The sequence below is a fragment of the Bos indicus x Bos taurus genome, chromosome 20 (genome assembly GCF_003369695.1).
Source record: "Bos indicus x Bos taurus breed Angus x Brahman F1 hybrid chromosome 20, Bos_hybrid_MaternalHap_v2.0, whole genome shotgun sequence".
In the NCBI taxonomy this organism is placed as follows: Eukaryota; Metazoa; Chordata; class Mammalia; order Artiodactyla; family Bovidae; genus Bos; species Bos indicus x Bos taurus.
In genome coordinates, this window is record NC_040095.1 from 38,741,421 (window position 1) to 38,768,915 (window position 27,495).

At 42.0% G+C, this 27,495-nt stretch overlaps 1 protein-coding gene across 1 annotated transcript in view; it reads left to right on the forward strand.

Moving 5' to 3' along the window:
- PRLR (prolactin receptor) overlaps positions 1–27,495 on the forward strand; it is a 193,854-nt gene that overhangs the window by 27,632 nt on the left and 138,727 nt on the right. The window lies entirely within an intron of this gene.

A 27,495-nucleotide genomic window follows, 5' to 3' on the forward strand; every position in this document is an offset into this window, starting at 1 on the left:
AAATGGCATTCATTTTAGTATTGAGTCAGCCCATCAAGAAGCGTTAACTTATTTGAATTATCTTTTATATTTCTTTTCAAAACCTTACAGTTTTTTTTTTTATATAGGTCCTCACATTTCTTATTAGAGTTATTCTTTTGTATTTTATAATTTTAGTTTCTCATTATGAATGGATCTTTTTAAAATATCTTCTGTCTGATACAGCTGAAATATATGTATATTTTTTCCACTATTTAACTCATTATAATTAATTATGAGTTTTTAGTTGATTTTAAGAGTTTGTAATCATAGTGCCTGTAAATAATGATAATTTCCCTCCTTCCAATAGTTGCCTTTAATTTCTATTTGATGTCTTACAATACTGATTGTAACTTCTGGTAACTAAAAGATAATAGTGAGCATTCTGTTTTAATACAAATTTTAAAAAGATTGCTTCTTTGTTTAACATATTTTAAAGTATATTCTGTGAGAGGTAATAAAATAAGCTTGTTTTATCTACTCTTCCAAATGAAATCCTGTTCCCCAGGGGTTCATAATTTGTATTAATGTATTAAGATTCTGAGATCTGCAGTAAAGAAATATTCCCCTGAGTTTGACCATTTCTTAAATTCATTTACCCACAGTATTCTTCTCTCATTTGGAAATTTACATCAGTTATAACAATCAAAATTATATTAATTTGATCTTAATTTTTTCACAATATTTTGTGCATCCTTGTCTCTGTCTTTTGCCATGGGCACTATGGTTTGTTTTGCTAATAATTTTTTTCAATAATTTAGAAAATAGTCATCCTCTTTATTTCTACAAGTGATTGCACTTGAAATTTTTCACAGCATTTCTACTTATACTGTATGCTTACCAAAGGCCAAGATATAAACACCTACTTTTCTAATCAAGTTCAGAGTGAAATTGCATGTTTTAATAACCTCCCCCCCGCAACAGATGAGAAATTTAATCCATTTTTACATCCTTCCAGCCTTTTTCTTGGAGAAGGCAATGGCAACCCACTCCAGTACTCTCGCCTGGAAAATCCCATGGACGGAGGAGCCTGGTAGGTTGCAGTCCATGGGATCGCTAAGAGTCAGACACGACTGAGCGACTTCACTTTCACTTTTCACTTTCATGATTGGAGAAGGAAATGGCAACCCAGTCCAGTGTTCTTGCCTGGAGAATCCCAGGGACAGAGGAGCCTGTTGGGCTGCCGTCTATGGGATCACACAGATTCGGACATGACTGACGTGACTTAGCAGCAGCAGCAGCCTTTTTCTCAGTATTTATAAGAATAATTTAGCATTTTTATTCAAGTTACTGTCAGTATTTTATATTACATGATTTCTCTTTTGTGAATTATTTTACCTACTCAGCAGGCAATCATATTTATGGTATATTATTGGACAGTTCTATGGTTACTTGATATCTGTGTCCATAGCTCTTGTCCTTTTCCCTAATTTCTTACCTTTGACTTATCTTAATTCACCTTTCAGGCAGCTGAAATGTCTTCAAGAATTATTGTAAGCAGGACAAGTTGGTTTTATATATATATATATATATATATATATATATATATATATATATCTCAATCCTTTGCTTAACTTGAACAAATTCTGTCAGGTTTCAACATAATGATTTGTCTGGGTATAAAATTCTTATCTAACCACCTTTCTTGCCTTTCATATTTAGTCATGTAGTAGAAAAATCTGAGCTCTTCCATGTTATTGTTTCTTACTCATCTGTTTTTCTTCCTGGATTTTTATGGTTTTTACATCATAATTCAAATATTTTATCACAGTGTATCTAGGTGTGTGGTCTTTTTACTGGTTTTGCATAGTACTTCCTGAATCAATTAAATTTCCAGAGTCAGATCTTGCATAGTATTGGGGAGATTGTTTTAATTTTTTAAATAATTCTGAATATTCCTTTGATTATATTTTCTTTAATCTCTTTTTGCTTTTTGTTAAATTGAGGCATAGTTGATTTACATTGTGTGTAAGAATTATGGAAATGAACTTATTTACAAACAAACTCAGAGACAGAAAACAAATTATGGTTACCGAAGTGGAAAGGGGAGTGAGGAATAACTTAGGAGTATGGATTAACAGATACACACTACAATATATAAAATAGATAAAGAACAATGACCCACTGTATAGCACAGGGAACTATATCAATATTTTGTAATAACCTATAATGGAAAAGAATATTCTTTTTAAAATATATTTTTAAAATTTTAATGCTTTTTTTAGATAGGTAAGTTACATCTGATAAAATACAAGCACTCTGTAGTGTATAATTTTAGTGGTTTTGCCAAATGCATATATCTAAGTAACCCAATCCTTGTAAGATACAGAAATTTTCCATCATTCCAGAAAATTCCTTCATGTTCCTTCCAAGGCAACCCCACGACCAGAAGTAACCGTTGATCTGATTTCTATCAACTTGGATTAGTTTTGCTATTCTGAAATCATATAAATGGAATCTTACAGTATTATGTATAAGACTTTTTTTGAGATTTGTCCATGTTATTGCTTATATCAGTAATTCATTTCACTTATTGCTGAATAGAATTTTATTTTATGAATACAATACCATATGCTTATTGATTTTCCTATTTGTGGATATCTGAGCTGTTTCTGGGCTTCCCTTGTGACTCAGCTGTTAAAGAAGTCACCTGCAATGCGGGAGACCTGGGTTCAATCCCTGGATTGGGACGATCCCCTGAAGAAGGGAAAGGATACCCAGTTTGGGGCTGCTATGAATAAAGCAGCTATAATATTTTTCTAAGTGTTGTTGTGGACATATTTTTCACTTCTTTTGGATAATTAATTACCTAGACTGGAATTTTGAAGTCAAAAGATGACCATAATTTCAACTGTTAAGAAGCTACTATCAATTTTCCAAAGTAGTTGTGTAAAACATCCCTACCAGCCATGTGAGTTTCAGCTATCCTGAATACCACTTAGCATACGGTGTTGTTACTCTCATTATAGTTGGCCTAGGAGGTTTGTAGTGGTATCTCATTGTGATAACTCTTCTCTTTTTCATGAGTACAAATTAACACTAATTTGATTTGTTCCCCATTTTAGGGATCTATCATCTCTTACCTCATTTATTCCTTTGAGGGAGTACAATGTACAGCTTCTATACTTTAGAGTGTCTGATTCTGTTTCTTATAGTGTCAGTTTCACCTCTTATTGCCTTCAGTGGACCTATTAATACTATTTGGTTAGCCATAAAGTTCATCTGGAATTTTCCATAACATCTTAGGGAAAAATCCAAACAAACTTTTTGGTCAGTCCAATATTATTACTATTTTTTCCTTGCCTATAATCCCTCCTTATCTCATCCAGCACCTTCTTTTTCTTCCATCTCTTTATCTCACAATGGCTGCCTGTCCTTTTCCACACTGTCCTTTTTCCACATACACGGAGGGTGAGAAACAGTTCTAAAACTGTCTTTGAGGTGATGCTTCACTTCCCTGGTTATGCCTTTTTCCACTAGCTGGGCTATTTATTTTTCATATTAACTCATCCAGGAGTGAAAATCAATCTCCTTAGACCCAATATTTGTGAACACAGACCATGTGCAGTGTGTTCCAGGACCTGCTCAATGTGTACTGAGCTATAAGTTTTCTGGCCCACAGCTGGAAGTCTGAATGACATGTCCTAGTTCAAGATCAGCTCCTGACAAGAATGCCACTGATGGTGTATGTGCTAAGTCACTTCTATTATGTCCAACTCTGTGCAACCCCTCTGCTAAATAGAACCATTTAGCTATCCGTCTGCTAAACAGAGCCGTCTTCAGTCCAGTAGGGTGTCCCTTCCATATCTGTATAAAAGTCTCAGTACCCAGAAAACAATGAAGTTGGATATTATAAGACTGAGTAGTGGCACAATGAATCCTGGAACACACATCTAGCAGGAAAAGTCTAGGTGGGGAGAAAGGAAGAGTCCATGGAAGAAGGGCCTTCTAAAGATGAGGCACTTTTGTGCATCATCTAGTTCAGTGGTCCTCATTCAATACACAGAGCGCCATCCGTGGCTTCCCAGGTGGCACTAATGGAAAAGGACCCACCTGCAGTTTCAGGAAAGGAATGAACACTCTCCCTGCCTGGTGTGAATCCAACAGTTTGACTTTGTTTCTAGCAATAAATCATATGTTGCTTAATAATGATGATTCTCAATTCAGTACCATGGATTATGTTAATCCTGATATTTCTTTCAAGTTTCTGGCTATAGTCTGACTGTACATTTTGGTTTGGGGTGTTTTTTAGTTTTCCTTTTCTCCCCTTCTCCACTTCATGTCTTTATAAGTAATCAAAAATAGGGACATCTTTCCAGAAATATAATGTGTTCTTTTAAGTTCTATCCAGTTTTAAGAGTTTGCTGCTGCTGCTGCTGCTAAGTCGCTTCAGTCGTGTCCGACTCTGTGCAACCCCATAGACGGCAGCCCACCAGGCTCCGCCATCCCTGGGATTCTCCAGGCAAGAACACTGGAGTGGGTTGCCATTTCCTTCTCCAATGCATGAAAGTGAAAAGTGAAAGTGAAGTCACTCAGTCATGTCCGACTCTTCACGACCCCATGGACTGCAGCCTACCAGGCTCCTCCATCCATGGGGTTTTCCAGGCAAGAGTACTGGAGTGGGGTGCCATTGCCTTCTCCATTTAAGAGTTTATCATTCTATATATTTCCCCCATGAATCTTGACTAAACTCCTCAGTTTAATCAAATCCAACTTTGTCTGAACAACTCATGTTTTCTCTATTTTATACACATGTGCTGGGCTGTGCTTAGTTGCTCAGTCATGCCCGACTCTTTGCAACCCCATCGACTGTAGCCCACCAGGCTCCTCTGTCCATGGAATTCTTCATGCCAGAATACTGGAGTGGGTAGCCATTCCCTTCTCCAGATCTTCCCAACCCAGGGGTCAAACCCCAGTGTCCCATATCGCAGGCAGATTTTTACCCTCTGAGGGTAAAAAAGAAGTATAAAAGTCTCAATACCCAGAAAACAATGAAGTTGGATGTTATAAGACTGGATGTTACAAGATGTTACCACTTCTGCTCAGAAACTTAAGAAGTTTAAAGCTCAGAAGCTTAAGACTAAAACTTAGCACAGCTCTATGGGCATTTTGTAGGTACCCTCACTGTGTACAATAAAAAATCCCCAAAATCTGCTCACACAGGAAATAGATTACCCTAGTCATAAGATTGAAAGTGTTGCTAAGTGTTTCATCATCATGCTTATGAGTATATGTATTATATACTCTCAGCCCAGGATACTTTCTTATCCAGAAGTAAGACAACAATCAACAAAGGTTGATTTCCAACCTTTTTTTTAGAGAAGTTTCACACAATTAGCCTTTGAAATGTATATTCCCTAAAGTACCATGAAAACTTTGTTTCATAAAAGTGTTTCTAGGAAAGTCCTATGTCCTCATCTTGATGATCTTTCATATCACAACTAGTAAAAATAAGAGCTGTGTTGTTCTCTTCATGACCCTCAAAAAAATCAATCTCAGCTTTCTCAATATTGGGTTACAACACCAAGGATGCCAAACAAAGAGAAAGGTCCAAGGAGAGAAACATTAACTACCTGCCCAAAATAGTTACTATAAACATTCTGAGCTCTTGATAAAGGTTCAAAATTCCCATGTTTGTCCACTAGATGAAAAGAGAATCTTTGTTATTAGGAAACCATATTCAAAATGTTAGTCCCACTGTTGTAGCCACCCACTCCGGGAAACAACTCACTCAGAAGGGCAATGCAGATAGTGGCATGCAGTTTATTACACTGGCGGGCCCAAGGCAGAGTCTCCTCTTAGCCAAGGACCCCGACCAGTTTTTGTGAAAACCTTATATACCCTAAGTGTACGTGCTCAAATCTACCTCCCCAAATTCTCTGAAACTAGTCTGAAAAGAGGAAAAGAAAGATACAACCAAAGTTAACCCATGATTCATATGCCTTAAGCCTAGGTAGTTAACAGTGGACAGTTATCAATAGGCCTGTGGTCATACCCCAATAAGCATAATAGAATCTATGATTCTATTCAGTTACACAAATAATTAGGGTATTCTTTTAGGTGATGGAGAGTCCAGGTACGAGACCTGGGGCTCTTCCATCCAGGGGGATCTGGTTTTCCAGTTCGTATGTCATTTCCATAGATACTGGGCATATAGCTCAAAGTCTACAGTCCAGCCCAAGATGGAGTCCTGCTTTCAAGATGGAGTCCTGCCTTCATTCCCACTCCTGATGCTCTTAACTCATAGTACAAGCATCACTCATAAGGATATATTGCACCCTGGCTCTCCGACCACCAATTTTGGAGAATGACACCAACCTTTGGGTTACAAAGTTCATAGTACATTGTAAAGTGTAGGGTCCACAAAGCAGAACTATCAAGGCAACTGTGACAATGGTAAATATAGTTTTCCACCAATCACCCTCCACCCAAGATAGGACCGAAGTCCAGAAAGGAATGTTTTCATCTGACATTGCTTTTACCTGGTTTTTCATGTCATCTAAAGCAGCTGATACATTGCCAGATAAGTCAGGAATATATACACAACAACACAACATTCAACCTTAATTATAGCATAGGTCCCTCCTTGAGCAGCTTTGAGCATGTCCAAAGCCATTCTGTTTTGAATTACCACTTTTCTCATTTGGATTTGTTCTTCATTTAAGGCTTGGATGGCTTTAACACCATCTAGGAGGACCAGTTTTGTGAAATTAATCAAGGCCTCTACTTTAATCATAATATCTGTTGTCCCTATAGAAGGTATGAATAAGGCAGCAATATACTCATACCATTGAAACACAGACCTTGTCCACCTAGCATGTAAATAAGGTAGATTTACCAGGGCTTGTTTTAGGTTAGGCTTTATGCTGCTGCTGCTGCTGCTGATGCTAAGTCACTTCAGTCATGTCCGACTCTGTGCGACCCCATAGACGGCAGCCCACCAGGCTCCCCCATCCCTGGGATTCTCCAGGCAAGAACACTGGAGTGTGTTGCCATTCCTTTCTCCAATGCATGAAAGTGAAAAGTGAAAGTGAAGTTGCTCAATCATGTCTGACTCTTAGTGACCCTATGCACTGCAGCCTACCAGGCTCCTCTGTCCATTGGAGTTTCCAGGCAAGAGTACTGGAGTGGGGTGCCATTGCCTTCTGCTGCCATGGGCAAAAGTGAATCCCAGTGTGCAGCGGCCTACCCAGCCGATTGGTAACCAAGGCCAAAGGTTAAGCCCACAAAGCCTTTGGGTTCCATTGGGCACCATCCAACGGATTCCAGGGTTGTATTTCCAACCAGAGCCTGGCCAATGGATGGACTGGTTGGGGTAGTATGTGACCCCGAATGTTCATTTACACTGTTCAGAGGATAGGTACCCCATACATTTTAGTTCTTTTGGGTCTAATGGAGGTTACCAAACCCTACCCTTTGTTCTTTTTGTTCCAAGTATATAGCAGTGGGACTAATTAATTGACCCTTTTCTGGGGTCATCCAGAAATATCCATCCCAGACTTGGTAGAATTGTTCAACATACCTAGAGGCCTGTCCTTTCTTGTGGGTCAGGGAGCTTTTTTCCTTTTGTTCTTTAAATATGAGGTATAGGCTTTTGTTACTCTTAAGAAACTGGTGTTTACCTCAAATGTAAACCCATGACCTGAGTCTATTGACTGTAGGTCTGGCTTGCACCAAGAGAGCAGGGAGAGATTATGATTGACAAGAGAAAAGAAAGTCTTTTTTTGTCCCAGAAAAGAGCAGAGTGGTTTAAAATCTCCTTGGCAGAGCAGTGACACCCACCAAGGAAGTCCATCCATCACAGACAGAGGCATAGCCCCACATACCCAGCAATTAGAGGTGTTGTGGAAGTCCACGTAGGAATGTGCCCATGAGATTAAAACATTGTCCTGAGTTGAAATGGAAGTTAAATTCAAAATCACATTGATGAGGCCAAGCAGCAGGAGTTGATTATGGGGCTTCATCCTGAAGGTGCTCATCCGGGATCTTCTTTTCCTTCTTCTTCATAAGGATGACCTTAGTCTCTCGAGGGTCAGTGGGATGCCTCTGCACATCCATTCAGCGTTTTCTGGGTCTGCTTGGTATGTTCTCTTCATCCTCATATGGTGGATCCAGGGAGTGATACCTGCAACTTTAACTGCTGTAGGGGTGGTTACAACAACAGTATATGGACCCTTCCAATGTGGGGCCAAGGAGTCGTGTTTCGTCCTTGATCCACACCTGATCCCTGGGCACAAATTCATGAATCTGTTCCCCAAGGGGGAATGGCATCCTTTCTTGTACAAACTTAGTTACATGATTTATTACCTTACCCAGTTGTTCCATTTGCTGTGAAATCTCATCTCCCCTTACCTGAGGCAAATTTGTTGACACCTGTTTTATTATGGGAGGGGGCCTCCCATACACAATTTCGTATGGAGAATAGCCATGGGACTGTGGGGTCTTCCTGAGTCTGAGCAGAGCCATTGGAAACAAGTCCACCCAGGAATAGTCAGTCTCTAAGATCCACTTGGAGAGTGTCTTTTTAAGTGTCTGGTTGGTTCCTTCCACCACCCCAGAACTCTGGGGCCTATATGCTGTATGTAATTTGCACTTGATGTTTAAAGTTTTCCTTACTTGTTATATTAAATCAGCTACGAAAGCTGGGCCATTGTCAAATCCAATGCTGATAGGAAATCCAAATCTGGAAACTATCTCCCTAAGCAGGCACCAGGCTACTTTTGATGCTCTTTCAGTCTGGTAGGAAAAGCTTCTACCCATCCTAAGAACGTACATACCATGACCAGCAGGTAATGGTAGTGTCGGCGAGGTTTCATTTCAGTGAAGTCCACTTCCAGGTGTTCAAAGGGCAGTGTGCCTTTTAGCTGAATTCCTGGAGGTTTCTGTCTGTTCCGAGAGGCAGCACTGACCTGTGAGCAGGCAGTGCAGTTCTGAGATTTTGTCCTGCATAGGGAAGAGAGGCGGGGAACCAAGAAATATTTTCAAATTAGCTATTTCAGTTTATCATGGCCTAGATGGGTCGCTTGGTGTGTTTGGCTTACCAGAGTGGGTGCCAGCTCCTCCGGTACCAATAATTTGCCACTTGGCAATTCCCACCATCCTTTTTCAGTCCTGATGGCCCCTTCTGCTTTGGCTAATTGGTTTTGGGCTTCAGTGTATTTTGAAGAGTCTAGCCCCACTCCAGTACTCTTGCCTGGAAAATCCCGTGGACGGAGGAGCCCGGTAGGCTGCAGTCCATGGGGTCACTAAGAGTCGGACACGACTGAGCGACTTCACTTTCACTTTTCATTTTCATGCATTGGAGAAGGAAATGGCAACCCACTCCAGTGTTCTTGCCTGGAGAATCCCAGGGACGTCGGGGCCTGGTGGGCTGCTGTCTATGGGGTCGTACAGAGTCAGACACAATTGAAGTGACTTAGCAGCAGCAGCAGCAGCAGCGTTAGCTCAGGTAGCTTCGCCAATATGAGAGCTTTAATAGGGGCTTCACTTGTCACCCCCAAGCCCTCAGCTGCTTGTTTAGTGGTCTTATCTGCCAGTCTGTTCCCTGAGCCTGGGGGTATCCTCTTTTTCATGTCCTCAGCAGTGTATGACTGCAACCCTTTCTGGTTCCCAGGCAGCATCTAATAGGGTCTTAATTTCTTCCTTATTTTTAATATCCTTTTCATTAGCTGTCAAAAGGCCTCTCTCCTTGTACAGAGCCCTGTAGTGTGGCAAAAGCATACCTGGAGTCTGTGTTAATGTTTGTCTTCTTACCTTTTGACAGCTGGAGGGCCTGGATTAGAGCATATAGTTTGGCCTGTTGAGGGGACCAGTGTGATGGCAGAGAGCTAGCCTCAGCGATGGTTTCTTCCATGACTACTGCATATCCAAACAATCACTGTCCTTGTTTCACCAGGCTGGTGCCCTTGGTGTACAGGACCAAATCTGGGTCCAGGATTGGCTGGTCTCTCAAGTCAGGGCTGTTGGCATATTTCCTTGCAATCATGTGAGGGCCCACCTTCTCCCACAGGAAGGAGAGTAGCTGGATTCAGGGCCTGACAAGGTTCAGTAGTAAGATGGGGGTTCTCACATAATAGTCCCTGGTATTGAGTAATCCGGGATGTTGACAGCCTTTTATGGGGGTCCCCTAGCAGAAGAGTGTTGACCTTATGTGGGACTTTTACCAACAAATCTTGGCCCAAAGTCAGCTTGGTTGCCTCCCAGACCAGTAAGGCAATTGCAGCAACTGCTGGTAAGCATCCCAGCCACCCAGTGGCAACATTGTCCAGCGGTTTCAGGAGATAAGCCACAGGTCTATCCCATGTCCCCATAGTCTGGGGCAACACTCCCATAGCCACTTTGTCCTTTTCAGTCACGTGAAGAGTAAACGGCTTAGCAAGGCAGGCCCAAAGTGGGTGCTGACATAATTGTACTGGGTTTGAGTTCTATTACCAGTGGGACTTGTTTGCAAGCTTGTGGAGGTGGGGTTGTCTTCCTCCCAGACCTCAGGGAATTGTTGGGTTAACTCTCTCTCTCTCTACTGTTTAGCCTGTCCAGTTTCCCTTCTGGGAGATCGTGCAACCTCCATTCATCTTGAGGGGTTACCAAGAGGTAGAGTAAATAGGTGTTGAGCCCTCTTGAAGAGTGGGTCTTACATGGGGGGGGAAAGGTCACTTGTGCCCCCAATTTAGACAGCAAGTCTCTTCCCAACAAAGGTTCTGGGCATTCAGGAATGTATAAAAATTAATGACTCACTTCATGTCCCTCCATCTGACGTTTTCAGGATAGGCTTGAGACACAAAGGCTGCATTTATCACCATCTGAGACCCAGCAGCCTCTGGATCTATTGGCGTATAAAGTTTACAGGCCTCGCACGGTCTTTCATAGAACTGAGGGTGATTTGCTTTCCCTTTGAATCACTTCAGAGAGTTTTGCCATACTCATAGGTTTTCAGGCCCCCCTCTTGAGACCTTGTAAAATAGCCACCCGCTATCTCTCCAGGTGGCCCCCTCTTCCTCTGTGTTACAGTCCCAGTTGGGCCTCTCATCAGGGCTGGCTGGTTCTGCCCACCGCTGCGGGTTTGCAGTACCCTCAGGTGCCATTTCTCTTAACCATTTTCTGGCCTCAGGATCCTGTGTCTTTCCTCAGTGCTCAACAGGGAGACTAGTAGATGGATTGTGTCATCCCATGTAGGGCAATGGGTTCAAAAAATAGTCTCCATTAGCCTAATGAGCTACTTGTGCCCACCCCCCCCCCAAGTATGGTAGAGTATGTCTCTGCCAGTTTAATTTATCCGTAGAGGAAAATGGCAGGTAATAATAGGCTACAGGGAGCTGATGGTAGTGCCCACATGCGTCCTGAACCGGAGGCTGTTGTAGCTCTCTGAGGGCCATCTGTAGTGGGGTTCTTTCCCCCTGTTCCTTGGCAGAGCGCAGCCTCTGTCTAATTGCTGTGTTTTCTTCCCCCTTCCCATCAGTACTCACTGGGAGAGGTGGATACGATCTAGGAGGTCCAGCTGAGGTGAAATTCTGGGGGCGTTGACCAGAGGTCTCCATTGCTGGGATCAGAGCCTGCCGATACAGTGGCTCTATGAACTCTGGGAGAGCTGGCAGAAGAGCAGTGGCTGCTGCAGGAACTTCATCTGGCCCTGGATTGGGCATTAAGGCAGCCTCCGGTCCTGGTGGAGCACTGGGAGGCAGGAACATCATTATCCAGTATGGGGGAGGGGTCAGGTCATCCCCGTCCAAATCTTGTAGAATTTCCTTTTTTATCATCAGTCAATTTTTGTGCCATTAATATTTTTCCCTTTCCCTTGTACCCTTGTATCAAGGTCTGGATACAAAACCTTGTCCAAGTAGGAGGGTCTTGAGCTAACCCTAGCCATGAGTCAATATATGGATATTGATCCAGGTGTCCTGGCTCTCCTGTGACTACTGTATAGACTGCTTCCACTATTTTTAAGTTCATGGTGTTCTCTGGTGGCCATCCTACTCCCACAGGGTGCCATTCGACCTCACAGAGTATGTGGAAGCAGTTAGGCTTCATCTTCACCCCATAGTCTCCTCCTAATCCCTTCTTTACATTTTTAATCATGCACTCCAATACAATTGCCTTAGATTCGCTTCCCCCCATCTTGGTTACCTTTTCGGACCTTCTTCTACTTTTCCTTTTCGTTCTGTCTACGAAGTTCTCAGTACCCTCTGTACTTCTGATATTTCCACTCAATAACACTTAAATTGCCATTCTGCCTTCTTCCTAATTGGGGTGAGAAGAGCCTTACCTGCCAGATCCCAGAGGGAGAAGGGGGATCAGCATGTCTTCGCCTGCCAGTCAGCTTGGCTGAACCAGAACACCAGGTGGTCCAAGACTGTTTCTCCCTTAGCTTTTAAAGTCCATTCTGCCTTGGTGGGTTTGATCAGGTGCGGATGAAAACACAAATGGGTTAAATATCCCACGTCCCAGGCCGTCTCTGGAAAAGCCAATTCATACTCACTTATGTATCCCCCTCCTTCTAGCCTGACAATTCCAAGGGGGTCAGGAATTTCATAGCAGATGGGACACCTCCTTGGGGAGGGCAGAATATGAACACAAAAAGACCAAGTTTCTTCTCCTAAAAATCCCCTGGCAATTGCTTGGTAATAATTTTCCCCAAGACGGTGTGGACATCGCCTCCTAAATGACCTTCACAAGTTTCCCTTCCTAAGCCCGAACATGCTCATCAACCTGTGTACCAAGAAATCACTGCCACCTGCCTATTCCAGGCTCTTGTGGGTCTGTGCCCCTTCTAATCCCTCCCAGGGGGGTGATCAGGCCCCCTCTTCCACCCTACTGGGTGGGTTCCTCCTCATCTGAGCACTCAGTTCCCCTGCTGCTGTCCACTACCTGCTAACATCAAAGGTCCAGGCGTTGAGAAGCAGAATCCTTCCAGAAGGGCAAGGCTCCTTCCCCTCTCTAGAAGATTCAAGCTTCAAGGCCTTGGAGTAGTCCCAAATGGGACTTATATCCTCAAAGTGAGGAGTTTCCTGGTCAAGGCACCAAAAGTTGTAGCCACGCATTCTGGGAAACAAACTCACTCAGAAGGACAATGCAGATAGTGGAGTGTCATTTATTACACCAGTGGGCCCAAGGCAGAGTCTCCTCTTTTAGCCAAGGACCCCAACCAGTTTTTGTGAAAACCTTATATTCCCTAAGTGTACGTGCTCAAACCTACCTCCCCAAATTCTCTGAAACTAGTCTGAATGAAGGAAAAGAAAGATACAATCAAAGTTAACCCATGATTCGTATGCCTTAAGCCTAGGTAGTTAAGAGTGGACAGTTATCAATAAGCCTGTGGTCATATCCCAATAAGCATAATAAAATCTATGATCCTACTCAGTTACACAGATAATTAGGGTATTTTTTTAGGCGATGGAGAGTCTAGGTACAAGCCCTGGGGCTCTTCCATTAGGGAAATCTGGTTTTCCAGTTGGTGTGTCGTTTCCATAGATACTGGGCATATAGCTCAAAGTCCATAGTCCGGCCCAAGATGGAGTCCTGCTTTCAAGATGGAGCCTGTTCTGTCTGTTTCCTCCTTCACCTCTAATACTCCGTATAAGTTATTGCTCTATTGACTCAAATGTTTGACAAGTTATTAGTAAAGCTGTTAAATTAGCACAAAGCCCCCATCAGATCTACATTAACACCTCCAGCCACTGACCCGTCATTTAGTAGGCATCTGCTTCCCTCTACACCATGAGTGGGAGTCAGTACCTCAGACCACAAATGGGCAGAATGACCCAAAGTTCTGGGGCAATGGAATGCTGCCTATTCCTTGTGATGATTTCATATATAACCTAATGACTCTTTGCCATGGTAGGAGCTCAAGAAATCTTGGTTGGGTTTTGCTGGTGACACCCTCAGCATGTTCTGCTGAGCAGGGCATCTTCTGTGACCATAATCACCCCTGGCATAATCAGTTATTTGATGGTGCCCAAAGATATTTTTAAACCATATTTTGCCAAAAGCCCAACCTCTATTCCCACAAGAATCTATTTTGTGTTATTTTTCTATTGCCTGTAGAAAAGGACATCTCAGTCTTTCTAAAAGGATTGTTCTCAAACAAGGGGCATATAAGACAACATGTCAACAAGGTGGCCTGGCGATGTGCTCCTTCCAGAGCCAGATGGAAGATGCAGTTGACTCAGTTGTCCCTTTAAGGCAGGATCTATCCAGGACACAGCTAACAATGAGAAGTCATTAGGGGATTTATAATGGGTTTAAGAACAAAACCAAGAATGGGGTTGTTATGCAACATCCCCCATTTGATTGTCAGAGGACAGATGCTCCATTAACAGAGGAATTTCCACTGACATTTCCAGGGACCCATAGAATAATTGCCACTTGAATGTTTTTTTCAGGCTTTCAAAGGAGTGTAGGAATGACCTGAGGCTGTATTGCATTCATGTCATTAGTTAAAGTTGCCTTGTCAATATAGCTTGTATTATTAGTTTATGTTCAAACAGATGTCCTTGTGTATTTTTCTAATGAAGAAAGGAGCCATATTATGATGACCATTCTTAAAAGACTAACATAAAATATACTCGTTCATTCTTTCAAACACTTGAAGTCAGCTCTTGTCTGCCCGCCATGTTGGATGCTATGCTAGGCACCAAGATGAAAAGGTGACCACTCTCTACCTTCCAGAAGCTCATAGTCTAGTGGAGGAGAGAGCTGAATACAGTCACAGGTGGAAGTGGGGCAGTTACTGAAGAAGCAGGAAGAGAGTAAGGAGGAGATTTACAGAGGAAATGGCATGCACAAACTTATAGTGATTCTTATTTCCCTAATATTTTGGGCAATTGCAAATAGTCTGATGGGCAGAACATACAAAGAAGTAGAAAATGACAGTAAGTATCGCTAAACAAGTAGGTTGGGGTCAGATGGTAAAGGGCTTTGAATACTGCACTAAGTGGTTTGATCTGTGCTTTAAGGGAGCCACAGTAGCAGATTTGGGGTCAGGTCTCTTGATTCAAAGGCGTGGTTTTCTCTGCTGGATTGCACTTATGCCTCCAAACACTAGTGGCCACCACACTGGATTTGACTAATGATCGATCACCCAGTGCAAGGGGTCTCCCTGGTGATTCAGATAGTAAAGAATCTGCCTGCATTGCAGGAGACTCAAGTTCAATCTCTGGGTCAGGAAGATTCCTTGAAGAAGGGAAAAGCTACCCATTCCAGTATTCTTGCCTGGAGAATCCCACAAACAAAGGAGCCTGGCAAGCTACAATCCATGGGGCCTCAAAGAGTTGGACACAACTGAGTGACTCACTCACTTCCCTAATGGAAATATATAAATTACCTATTAGAAGCAACAGGTGACTACTCTTACTATTATCTCCATCTTACTGATTAGGAAACTAAAGCATAAAGAAGTTATGTAATGTGTCCAAGGTCACACAGCTTATTAGGTGATCCCAGACAATCTGACTACAGAGTCTGTAGTTTTAACCATACTTTATCTTCTCTTGATCTAGAGATCTTTATGCATTTATCTGTGTTCTGCTAATACTTGCATTGACAAGTAAAGGCAGCCTTCTATATCAGTTTTGATAATTGGTCAATTTTAACTGAAAAGATTAATGTATGTAATAATACAGGTATCAGTGTCAAAGAATGAAGGCTAATCCCTAGTCATGTCTCCAGATATCTTTTTCTTTACCTTTTTGTGGCTATAGGAAACCAGATATGTGGAACTGGGCATCCTTGTCCTGTTAAGGGCACAGAAGTACTAGAAAGCTCTCAAGGGAATATTAACAGATTTGATGAGATCTGTGAGATGCTACAAACACTGCAATTGCATTCACTGTCCAAGACACTGAAAGGTAAAAACTAAAAATCGAATAGGAATATCATGTGCATGATAAATAATGGTTGTTTGGTTTTAAGAATAAAAAAGACATTGGACTATAAGCTGAAGTCAAAACCGGACAGACAGGTCCTGCAAGTGCTTCTTTTTTTTGCGTTGATATTAATAACATCCAAACAGCCCTTAGGGCTGTCTTCTTACTTTGCTATTACCAGAAGAGTAGCGTATTATTTTCCTTGGAAGCCCAAGAGTTAAATATATCCTTACAGCATGATTCAAATTTTGTGATTTTTACAAATCAGCTACTGTGTTTCAAATTTCTCCAGCTTCTCAATATCTTACTCAGCTCAGCTCACCTCAGTCACTCAGTCGTGTCAGACTCTTTGCGACCCCATGAATCACAGCATGCCAGGCCTCCCTGTCCATCACCAACTCCCGGAGTTCACTCAAACTCATGTCCATTGAGTTGGTGATGCTATTCAGCCATCTCATCCTCTGTCGTCCCCTTCTCCTCCTGCCCCCAATCCCTCCCAGCATCAGAGTTTTTTCCAATGAGTCAACTCTTCGCGTGAGGTGGACAAAGTATTGGAGTTTTAGTTCCAGCATCATTCCTTCCAAAGAACACCCAGGACGATTTCCTTTAGGATGGACTGGTTGGATCTCCTTGCAATCCAAGGGATTCTCAGAGTCTTCTCCAACACCACAGTTTAAAAGCATCAATTCTTTGGCGCTCAGCTTTCTTCACAGTCCAACTCTCGCATCCATACATGACCACTGAAAAAACCATAACCTTGACTAGACGGACCTTTGTTGGCAAAGTAATGTCTCTGCTTTTGAATATTCTATCTAGGTTGGTCATAACTTTTCTTCCAAGGAGTAAGCGTCTTTTAATTTCATGGCTGCAGTCACCATCTGCAGTGATTTTGAAGCCCCCCAAAAATAAAGTCTGACACTGTTTCCCCATCTATTTCCCATGACGTGGTGGGACCAGATGCCATGATCTTCGTTTTCTGAATGTTGAGCTTTAAGCCAACTTTTCCAGTCTCCTCTTTCACTTTCATCAAGAGGCTTTTTAGTTCCTCTTCACTTTCTGCCATCAGGGTGGCGTCATCTGCATATCTGAGTTTATTGATATTTCTCCCAGCAATCTTGATTCCAGCTTGTGCTTCTTTAATACCTTACTAGGAATCAGTATTTTCTGGAAGTTCAACATCAAAGATCTATTGTGTGGGAGAAGGTAGAGTTCCTTTAGAGTTAAAACCAGAACAATGGTAATTGTTACAGCAGGACATATCTAGCATTATAAAGGAAAGCTTTCCAGTTAACTAGGACTGTGATACACTGCATCTCCTATGTGCAGTATTCACTTCCTTTCCCCCTGAAATGTTTTAGCAGACACTGAATAACAAAGGTTGGTGCTAGGGAAGAGTAAGAGCATAATGTCTGAGGCTGTACAAGACTGGTCTTAGAAGGTTTCTATAGCTTGAAACTGTGAAATAATCTACAAGCACTGGCCTGTACCAAGACCTCAGTATTCTATTTTATCATGCTCACCCATCCTACTTGGAAAATGATATTTAGTCCACCTTTTGGAGTGTTATCATCTTCATGTTCATTTTTATATCTCCAACATTTTCGTATACTTTTAACTATATGTAGATATAGATATAAAATGGACTGGAATGGGTGAATTTAACTCAGATGACCATTATATCTACCACTGTGGGCAGGAATCCCTTAGAAGAAATGGAGTAGCCATCATGGTCAACAAAAGAGTCTGAAATGCAGTACTTGGATGCAATCTCAAAAATGACAGAATGATCTCTGTTCGTTTCCAAGGCAAACCATTCAATATTACAGTAATCCAAGCCTATGCCCCAACTAGTAACGCTGAAGAAGCTGAAGTTGAACGGTTCTATGAAGACCTACAAGACCTTTTAGAACTAACACCCAAAAAAGATGTCCTTTTCATTATAGGGGACTGGAATGCAAAAGTAGGAAGTCAAGAAACACCTGGGGTAACAGGCAAATTTGGCCTTGGAATACAGAATGAAGCAGGGCAAAGGCTAATAGAGTTTTGACAAAAGAATGCACTGGTCATAGCAAACACCCTCTTCCAACAACACAAGAGAAGACTCTACACATGGACATCACCAGATGGTCAACACTGAAATCAGATTGATTATATTCTTTGCAGCCAAAGATGGAGGAGCTCTATACAGTCAGCAAAAACAAGACTGGGAGCTGACTTGGGCTCAGATCATGAACTCCTTATTGCCAAATTCAGACTTAAATTGAAGAAAGTGGGGAAAACCACTAGACCATTCAGGTATGACCTAAATCAAATCCCTTATAATTATACAGTGGAAGTGAGAAATAGATTTAAGGGACTAGATCTGATAGAGTGCCTGATGAACTATGGACGGAGGTTCGTGACATTGTACAGGAGACAGGGATCAAGACCATCCCCATGGAAAAGAAATGCAAAAAAGCAAAATGGCTGTCTGGAGAGGCCTTACAAATAGCTGTGAAAGGAATAGAAGTGAAAAGCAAAGGAGAAAAGGAAAGATATAAGCATCTGAATGCAGAGTTCCAAAGAATAGCAAGGAGAGATAAGAAAGCCTTCCTCAGCGATTAATGCAAAGAAATAGAGGAAAACAACAGAAGGGGAAAGACTAGAGATCTCTTCAAGAAAATTAGAGATACCAAGGGAACATTTCATGCAAAGATGGGCTTGATAAAGGACAGAAATGGTATGGACCTAACAGAAGCAGAAGATATTAAGAAGAGATGGCAAGAATACACAGAAGAACTGTACAAAAAAGATATTCACGACCCAGATAATCACGATGGTGTGGTCACTGACCTAGAGCCAGACATCCTGGAATGTGAAGTCAAGTGGGCCTTAGAAAGCATCACTACAAACAAAGCCAGTGGAGGTGATGGAATTCCAGTTGAGCTATTTCAAATCCTGAAAGATGATGCTGTGAAAGTGCTGCACTCAATATGCCAGCAAATTTGGAAAACTCAGCAGTGGCCACAGGACTGGAAGAGGTCAGTTTTCATTCCGATCCCAAAGAAAGGCAATGCCAAAGAATGTTCAAACTACCGCACAATTGCACTCATCTCACACGCTAGTAAAGTAATGCTCAAAATTCTCCAAGCCAGGCTTCAGCAATACGTGGACCATGAACTTCCTGATGTTCAAGCTGGTTTTAGAAAAGGCAGAGGAGCCAGAGATCAAGTTGCCAACATCCACTGGATCATCAAAAAAGCAAAAGAGTCCCAGAAAAACATCTATTTCTGCTTTATTGACTATGCCAAAGCCTTTGACTGTGTGGATCTCAATAAACTGTGGAAAATTCTGAAAGAGATGGGAATACCAGACCACCTGACCTGCCTCTTGAGAAACCTATATGCAGGCCAGGAAGCAACAGTTAGAACTGGACATGGAACATCAGACTGGTTCCAAATAGGAAAAGGAGTACATCAAGGCTGTATATTGTCACCCTGCTTATTTAACTTATATGCAGAGTACATCATGAGAAACCCTAGGCTGGAAGAAGCACAAGTTGGAATTAAGATTGCCGGGAGAAATATCAACAACCTCAGATGTGCAGATGACACCACCCTGATGGCAGAAAGTGAAGAGGAACTAAAAAGCCTCTTGATGAAAGTGAAAGAGGAGACTGGAAAAGTTGGCTTAAAGCTCAACATTCAGAAAATGAAGATCATGGCATCTGGTCCCACCACTTCATGGGAAATAGATGGGGAAACAGTGGAAACAGTGTCAGACTTTATTTTTTTGGGCTCCAAAATCACTGCAGATGGTGACTGCAGCCATGAAATTAAAAGATGCTTACTCTTTGGAAGGAAAGTTATGACCAACCTAGATAGCATATTGAAAAGCAGAGACATTACTTTGCCAACAAAGGTCCGTCTAGTCAAGGTGATGGTTTTTCCAGGGGTCATGTATGGATGTGAGAGTTGGACTGTGAAGAAAGCTGAGCGCCGAAGAATTGATGCTTTTGAACTGTGGTGTTGGAGAAGACTCTGAGAATCCCTTGGACTGCAAGGAGATCCAACCAGTCTATCCTAAAGGAAATCAATCCTGGGTGTTCATTGGAAGGACCGATGCTGAAGCTGAAACTCCAATACTTTGTCCACCTCATGCAAAGAGTTGAGTCATTGGTAAAGACCCTGATGCTGGAAGGGATTGGGGGCAGGAGGAGAAAGGGACAACAGAGGATGAGATGGCGGATGGCATCACTGACTCGTTGGACACTAGTGTGAGTGAACTCCGGGAATTGGTGATGGACAGGGAGGCCTGCCGTGCGGTGATTCACGGGGTCGCAAAAAATCGAATATGACTGAGTGACTGAACTGAACTGTACTGATAGATATATCTATATCTATAGTCATGCAATTAAAAGATGTTTGCTCTTTGGAAGAAAACTATGAGAAACCTAGACAGCAGATTTAAAAGTAGAGACATTACTTTGCTGACAAAGGTTCATCTAGTCAAAGCTATGGTTTTTCTAGTAGTCATGTATGGAGGTGAGAGTTGGATCATAAAGAAGGCTGAGCACTGAAGAATTGATGCTTTCAAACTGTGGTGCTGGAAAAGACTCTTGAGAGTCACTTGAACAGCAAGGAGATCAAACCAGTCAATCCTAAAGGAAATCAACCCTAAATATTCATTGGATGGACTGATACTGAAGCTGAAGCTCCATTACTTTGGCCTCCTGATGTGAAGAGCAGTCTTAATTGGAAAAGACCCTGATGCTGGGAAGGATTGATGGCGGGAGGAAGAGGGGATGACAGAGGATAAGGTGTTTAGAAGGCATCACCAACTCATTGGATGTGAGTTGGGCAAACTGAAGGAGATGGTGTAGGATAGGGAAGCCTGGTGTGCTACAGTTCAACATAGCTAATATTTAAGAAGCTCAGGTTAGACTGAGTTGGTTTACAAGGACTTCCCCAATCTCTTGGATGAGAGCAAAAGGAGACACACAATTTACATTTGATGAAGCTGCTGCAAGTCAAAGTGTCCTGATAACAAGACAAATCTGATACTACTAATATTAGCATGAGAGAAGTAACAAGATAAATGTGAACAGGTGACTAAACCAAATTTCCCTCCATAAATCAATTCTTGTCTCAGTCACATGAAATATTTATCAGAAGCATTTGCCAAACATCCAGTGCTTGTTGCTTTAGGGAAGCTGTTTAAAGCCCAGATAACTGACCGATGGAAAAGAGTTTGTTTTCTTTTCACAATGTTCAAAAATAATAATTGTTTGCCTCATCCTGCTGGAGAGCCAAAATCAAAAACAAAATATGAAGTCGTCTACTTGGAAATGAACTCAAATGAAGAATCAATTTCTTTTTGCTTTGGCTTTTCTTATATGAGAAATCTCACTCAAGGATTGGCTACATATTTTTTGAGGGGGGGTCACAGTTTTGCAAAAGAATGGGCCATGTTCTCCCAAAGAGAGAACTGAGTGTCTTCTTAAAACTGCCAGAGTTCCCAGGCATCTTGACAGAAACTAAATCAAATAAGCCCACTCCCTAGGGTCTTTCTGTGTTCTAAGCAGTCTTATCTCTTGCCATAAAGATTCATTTATAATACTTGTCAATCATTCTCTAGCTATAATTAATAACTTAGGCAAGCATACATCAGTGCTAGCTGTCCTTCTGGAGAAGGCAATGGCACCCCACTCCAGTACTCTTGCCTGGAAAATCCCATAGACGGAGGAGCCTGGTAGGCTCCAGTCCATGGGGTCGCTAAGAGTCAGGCACGACTGAGCGACTTCACTTTCACTTTTCACTTTCATGCATTGGAGAAGGAAATGGCAACCCACTTCAGTGTTCTTGCCTGGAGAATCCCAGGGACAGAGGAGCCTAGTGGGCTGCTGTCTATGGGACTGCACAGAGTTGGACACGACTGAAATGACGCAGCAGCAGCAGCAGCTGCTCTTCTCTTTAACTGCTGAGGTGACCCCCTCAAAATTAGCCTGTGCCAACTCTGCTAGAAATTCTGCCTTTTTTTGTTTCAGGTAATTATCACTTCTTCTCCTTCATCTTACTCCATTGCTCCAAACCAATGCTTTGTGTACTTATGCTGCTCTCCTTATAGATTTTCAAGATGGTACCAGGCGAGTGAATGATTGAACTCAACATCTTTTGTTTTATGCTGTTTTCTTGAATCACATAAGATGGATCCAAGTTCTTAGCTACTCTTCAGCAACATTTTTCATTGTTAACTGCTACGCACAGCCTTTCCTTTGCAGAGTTCTTCTGAAGATTATATTGCTATTTTTCATTCCATTCCCATAGCGACTCCAGGAGGTATATATTAATAGCTTCATCTTTCAGAAATGAAGAGACTAAGCCACAACAGTAAAAGGCATGTCCATGACCACGTGGCTGAGAAGCAGGCATGCCAGGACTCAGACTCTGGTCTTCTGATACATGCCATGTCCTGTGCTCTGTCTTCTACTCCATGCTGCCTTTGTAGTTCTGGGAAGGGAATCAAAGCCTGGAGCAAGAATAATAGTAAAATTAATAACTGAATTTTTAGCATTGGGTCTGTGCTAGATAGGGTTTCCCAGGTGGTGCAGTGGTACAGAATCTGCCTGCCAATGCAGGAGACAGGTTCTATCCCTGGGTCAGTAATATCTCCTGGAGGATGAAATGACATCACCAACTTAATGGATATGAGTTTGAGCAAGCTCCGGGAGATAGTGAAGGACCGGAAAGCCTGGCATGCTGCAGTCCATGGGGTTGCAAAGAGTTGGACAGGCGTGAGTGACCGAACAACAACAACTCCAGTATTCTTGTCTGGGAAATCCCATGGACAGAGGAGCCTGGCAGGCTACAGTCCATGGGATCAAAAAGAGTTGGACAAAACTGAGCTACTGAGAATGCATGTGTGTTAGATATTGCACTAATTACTTCATATGCATTATTGTTTCTACTCTTCATAATTTTTGAGGCTATATTTATCCCCACTGAAAGGATAAACTGGGTTTCAGAGAACATAAAGTGATTTGCATAAAGATACAGATTGGTAGAGACTGAATCTATCTCTAGATCTGGGTGTTGAGCTGTAGAATTAACTAGTACCATATAGCTAAAATCTGAGAGAAAGAGCAGGGTCTTGTGAAGGATAAGGATGTGAATTTGAGTTCTAACTCTGCTTCTGTTTACAGTATGATCCTGGGAAATTCTGTTAATCCTTTGGACTCTTGGCTTCTTAGTATAAAATGGGGTTGGTCCTGAAACCACACTCCTCCCTGGGTAGGACTCAAATGCAGCCAAAACTCAGACTCAATTTTGAATCCACAGGCTAGGACTTGAACCCATCCACACTGCTTACCTGTTACTGAACCTTGGGTTCTTTTGTCTCTTTGCATAAAGAATTCAGGTGAGGCAAAGTGGCAAGCAAAGAGTGAGTTTGTTAGCTTAGGACGCTTGTGAGAGATACAAGCTGGCTGGCAGGGTGGTGGGGAAGGGAGAAGACCACCTTCTTTCCCATTCTTGGGCAGATGTCAAGGCTTACATCATTAGTCTCTCCTTTAGCCCTATATCGGAGAAGGCAATGGCACCCCACTCCAGTACTTTTGCCTGGAAAATCCCATGGATGGAGGATCCTGGAAGGCTGCAGTCCATGGGGTTGCTAAGAATCGGACACGACTGAGCGACTTCACTTTCACTTTTCACTTTCATGCATTGGAGAAGGAAATGGCAACCCACTCAAGTGTTCTTGCCTGGAGAATCCCAGGGACCGGGCAGCCTGGTGGGCTGCCATCTATGGGGTCGCACAGAGTCAGACACGACTGCAATGACTTAGCAGTAGCCCTATATCATTTAACTGAAACTGTTATGGTGCTATTTAAATCATATGTGTATCAGCAAAAGTGTGGTAATAGGTACTAAAATGTGGTAATTTATCTTGGGATTATTACCCCTTTTGGGATTTGGGGATAATGTCCCCCTTTCACCTAGTTTCTTTCCCCTTTCACCTTTTTTATTCCTTTTTCTCTCTCTCTTTTTCTTTTTTTTTGATGTTTTATCAAGGCATTTGCTTTTCTTATTGCGTCAGTCCTGGGTTTCTCACATTTAATTATGGCAATAGATATATTTTTGGAAATGTTGATGCCTTGAAGTACAAATTTGGAATTTATGGGGATAAGGCAGCTGCAAAATGTAGTAGGAATTGAAATACACAAATTCTTATTTCTTTCTTGGCTACATGCAGAAATGCTACTCTTCAAGGACTGTTAACACTCTGAATTCCTGTAACAAGAGTCAGACCCCATACTTACTGTCTTGTGTTTTAACTATCAGGGTTTGTGGCTTGAGTATGTCTGGTGCTTAAATGCACCCCATCTTCCTTCAAGGTAGTATAGATTATTGCTTGGTTACTGGATTCTTTTTTGAGTGATCATTAACATGAAACAGTCTCCCAAACTCCCTTAAAATTCCCTTTCTGTCCTAAATCCCTTACTGGGATTTCTAAATGGACTATTTGATTATCCTACTCTGTCCCTGTCAGTATTATTTGACCTAATATATCACATAGGAGGCTCCATCAGGTCAGACATACTCAGGATCCGACTAAAGTAAAGAGAATGATACAAAGGCAAAGCATCAGTCTTTGTGTTAGAATGGAAACTACCACCCTAATATCTTAGCAGCTGATGGCAATGCCCAGAAAATCTGGGCTCTTCCTTCAGTCCCATATTCTCTCCATAGCTGCCAAACTAGTTTGGTTATTTAAAAAAAACAAAAAACAAAAACAAGGTTTGTTCATATAGAATGTGTCCATAAGAGTTAGTCCCTTTCCTTATAGTATAAAAACTCATTAAGTGAAATTTAGCTGCCATTTACAAAGAGTATATTTTTGATCACCCTCTCATTGGCTGCTGGGAAAAGCAACTGTTAATAAACTAAGTGGGCAGAATCACTGCCCTGAGAGATTTTATTTTCTGAGAATGATCTGCAACCTCCTCTGCCCTAGAGTAAACAGGAGTTTCAGAGGGAAGGTCCTGGTGCAACTTGTGGCCAAGACAGAATTGATTTGTTCTTGTGTTTAGGGTCATTGACTCTCATGAGAGCTACCACTTACCAAGTGCTTCCAGTTGGACACATGCCCTAAACATATTATTTCTGAACCTCACCATAGCCACATGAAGTTCTCTTATTCCCATTTTATAGAGGCGAAGACTCTTCGGAAACTACCCAGAACCTCAGAGCTTGTCAGTTCCCCACCTGTCTTCCTCCTGTGTCTTCTGTTCCATATCACCTAAACAACCAGCCATCCTCAAAGTTCCCTCCTTTCCTCATCCAATGCTACCATTCCTTTCTTGCTGATCTACTCAGGGCTTGGAGAACCATGCTGGCAGGAAAGAAAGCCTGCATTTTCCAAACTTCACACTCACGATTCGGGCGGGGTAGGGACTGTGACCAACTCCTACCCTGCTTTGTCCTTGTTGTTGACAATTTATCAGAGTCTTTGCTTTACTCATGTGCATTAGTCCTGGATTTCTCATGTTTAGTTATGATAGATTTTTTGGAAATTTTGCTGCCTTAGAGTACAAATTTGGAACTTATGGAGGATACAGCAGCTGCAAAATATAGTGGGAATTGAAAATGCACAAAATCTTAATTTTCAGTCTCATTTACAGGTTTATAGTCACCTGATTTTAGACCATCAAGGTAGGTTACATGCATTGCTCATGTAAATAACCAGATTTTATTTCGAGAATGATAAAGGTAAAATGTAAAGAGGGAGAACATATTTTAAATGAGTTTTTTTTTTTTTGAAAAAAAAAAAAGATTTTAGAAAACTTTTTTATTATTTCTTAAAATTTCATCTCCTTTAAGGGTAGATTTATAGCTCTAAAAATTGACACTATGAAAACTTTTCTATCATAATCCTAATCACAGGAGATTATTGGGGATTATTATTTTTCCTAACCATTTGTTACTACAAAATAGATCACAGCTCTTCCTTTCAGAAAGTGACATTTTTCAACCAGCTGCTGTTGTCTGTCTCACCTTCATAATCACTTTCATATCTGGCATATCTTAAATTGAAAAAGTCCACAAATGTCACAGCCTGGCTTAGGGGCAGGAAAGAAAGAGGGTCTGCATCAAATTCTGACCCTTGGCAGATTGTGTGTTTCTCCTATAGAATTTCTTTATGCTGAAGAAAAAGCTCGTTGACCTGTGAATTGTATGAACCTTCTGAACTTTTTAGTGAAGTTGGGAGGCTTAGGGTCACATTTCTGTGCATTTTCTCTTACTTTTCCTGCTTCTGAGTAAAAGAAGCTCTATTCCTATGCTGGAGCTTTGCAGCCAGCTCTAGGGAGGACCGGAAACCCAGCCTGGAGGGAACAACCCAAGGCATGGGCAGACAACGCATACTCAGTTCATTTGAACTCTGTTGCTGTTAATGTGATGGTAAATGTGATTTAGGAGCAAAGACTTCAAGGGAGACAGATCATCTGGCTGCAGGGATGGTTTCAGGCTTCTTGGCATAAGCTAATCACCTCGCTAACAGTTTACCTATAGAGTGTCTACAGTTCGCTGAGGACACCACAGTCAGAGTTCATCTGTTGTTTAGTTGCAAAATCGTGTCCAATTCTTTGTGACCTGTAGCCTGCCAGGCTTCTCTGCCCATGGGATTTTCCAGGCAAGAATACTGGAGTAGATTGCCATTTCCTCCTCCAGGGGATCTTCCCAACCCAAGGATCGAACCCACGTCTCCTGCATCTCCTGAATTGGCAGGCACTGAGCTACCTGGGAATCCGTTGACCCATCTTATAATCTAAACCAGGTATGCAGTACATACTATTCAGTGGCAAAGAAGGGACAGGGGGGAAAGAGAGAAAAAGGGCCATGGGGTAGAATTTAGGAATAAAAACAAAGCAGGAAACCCAAAGGATATTTTTTTCAGCAGTCAAAATATTTTCCCGTTTAGAGAACGAGTGTCTCCTACTTAACCACAAATACCAAAAATAAAATTAAATAAGATTAAAAGGCTAACAGGGGCAAAGGAATCAGAGTCAGAAATTCAGGCTCTTGAGAAAGGAAAGAGGCGAAGAGAAGTTGAAAATGTCAGTGTTCATTTAATGAAATAAAAACAGACTTCTGTAAGCATCGCTCAGAAACATGCCTTTTGTCTAATGCCAAAAACTTTGTGAAGGTTATCAGCTTTGCAACTCCCTACAGCCCGGAGGAATACTCCATAAAGTCCAGGACATGGTATAATAGTGTTCTGTTTGCTTACTGTGGCAGGTGTAAGACAACTTTACTAAGTCATACCCTGTTAGGGCCTGGGGCCAGCACCCTTAGAGCAGGAAAATGTAGTCTTTCTCTCAGACAATGTTTTCACAACCTTTCTGCTCTCAGAGGCAGAAATGTGCACAGCAGGAATGTAAAATTTGTCAGCATCCTTGGTCAATACCTGAAGTAGAGCTGAGCTACCTAAAATACTGCTCTGTCACTGGGGGATCCGAGGGGAGAGTGAAGATTGTTGAAAGAAGGATTGAAGGGCTGGCTAGAGAAGTGGTCCCAACGTCATCTGCAGTGCAGCACCCTGGACTTTGCTCCACTATCATCAAGGCAGATCTCTGAAGCTGGTT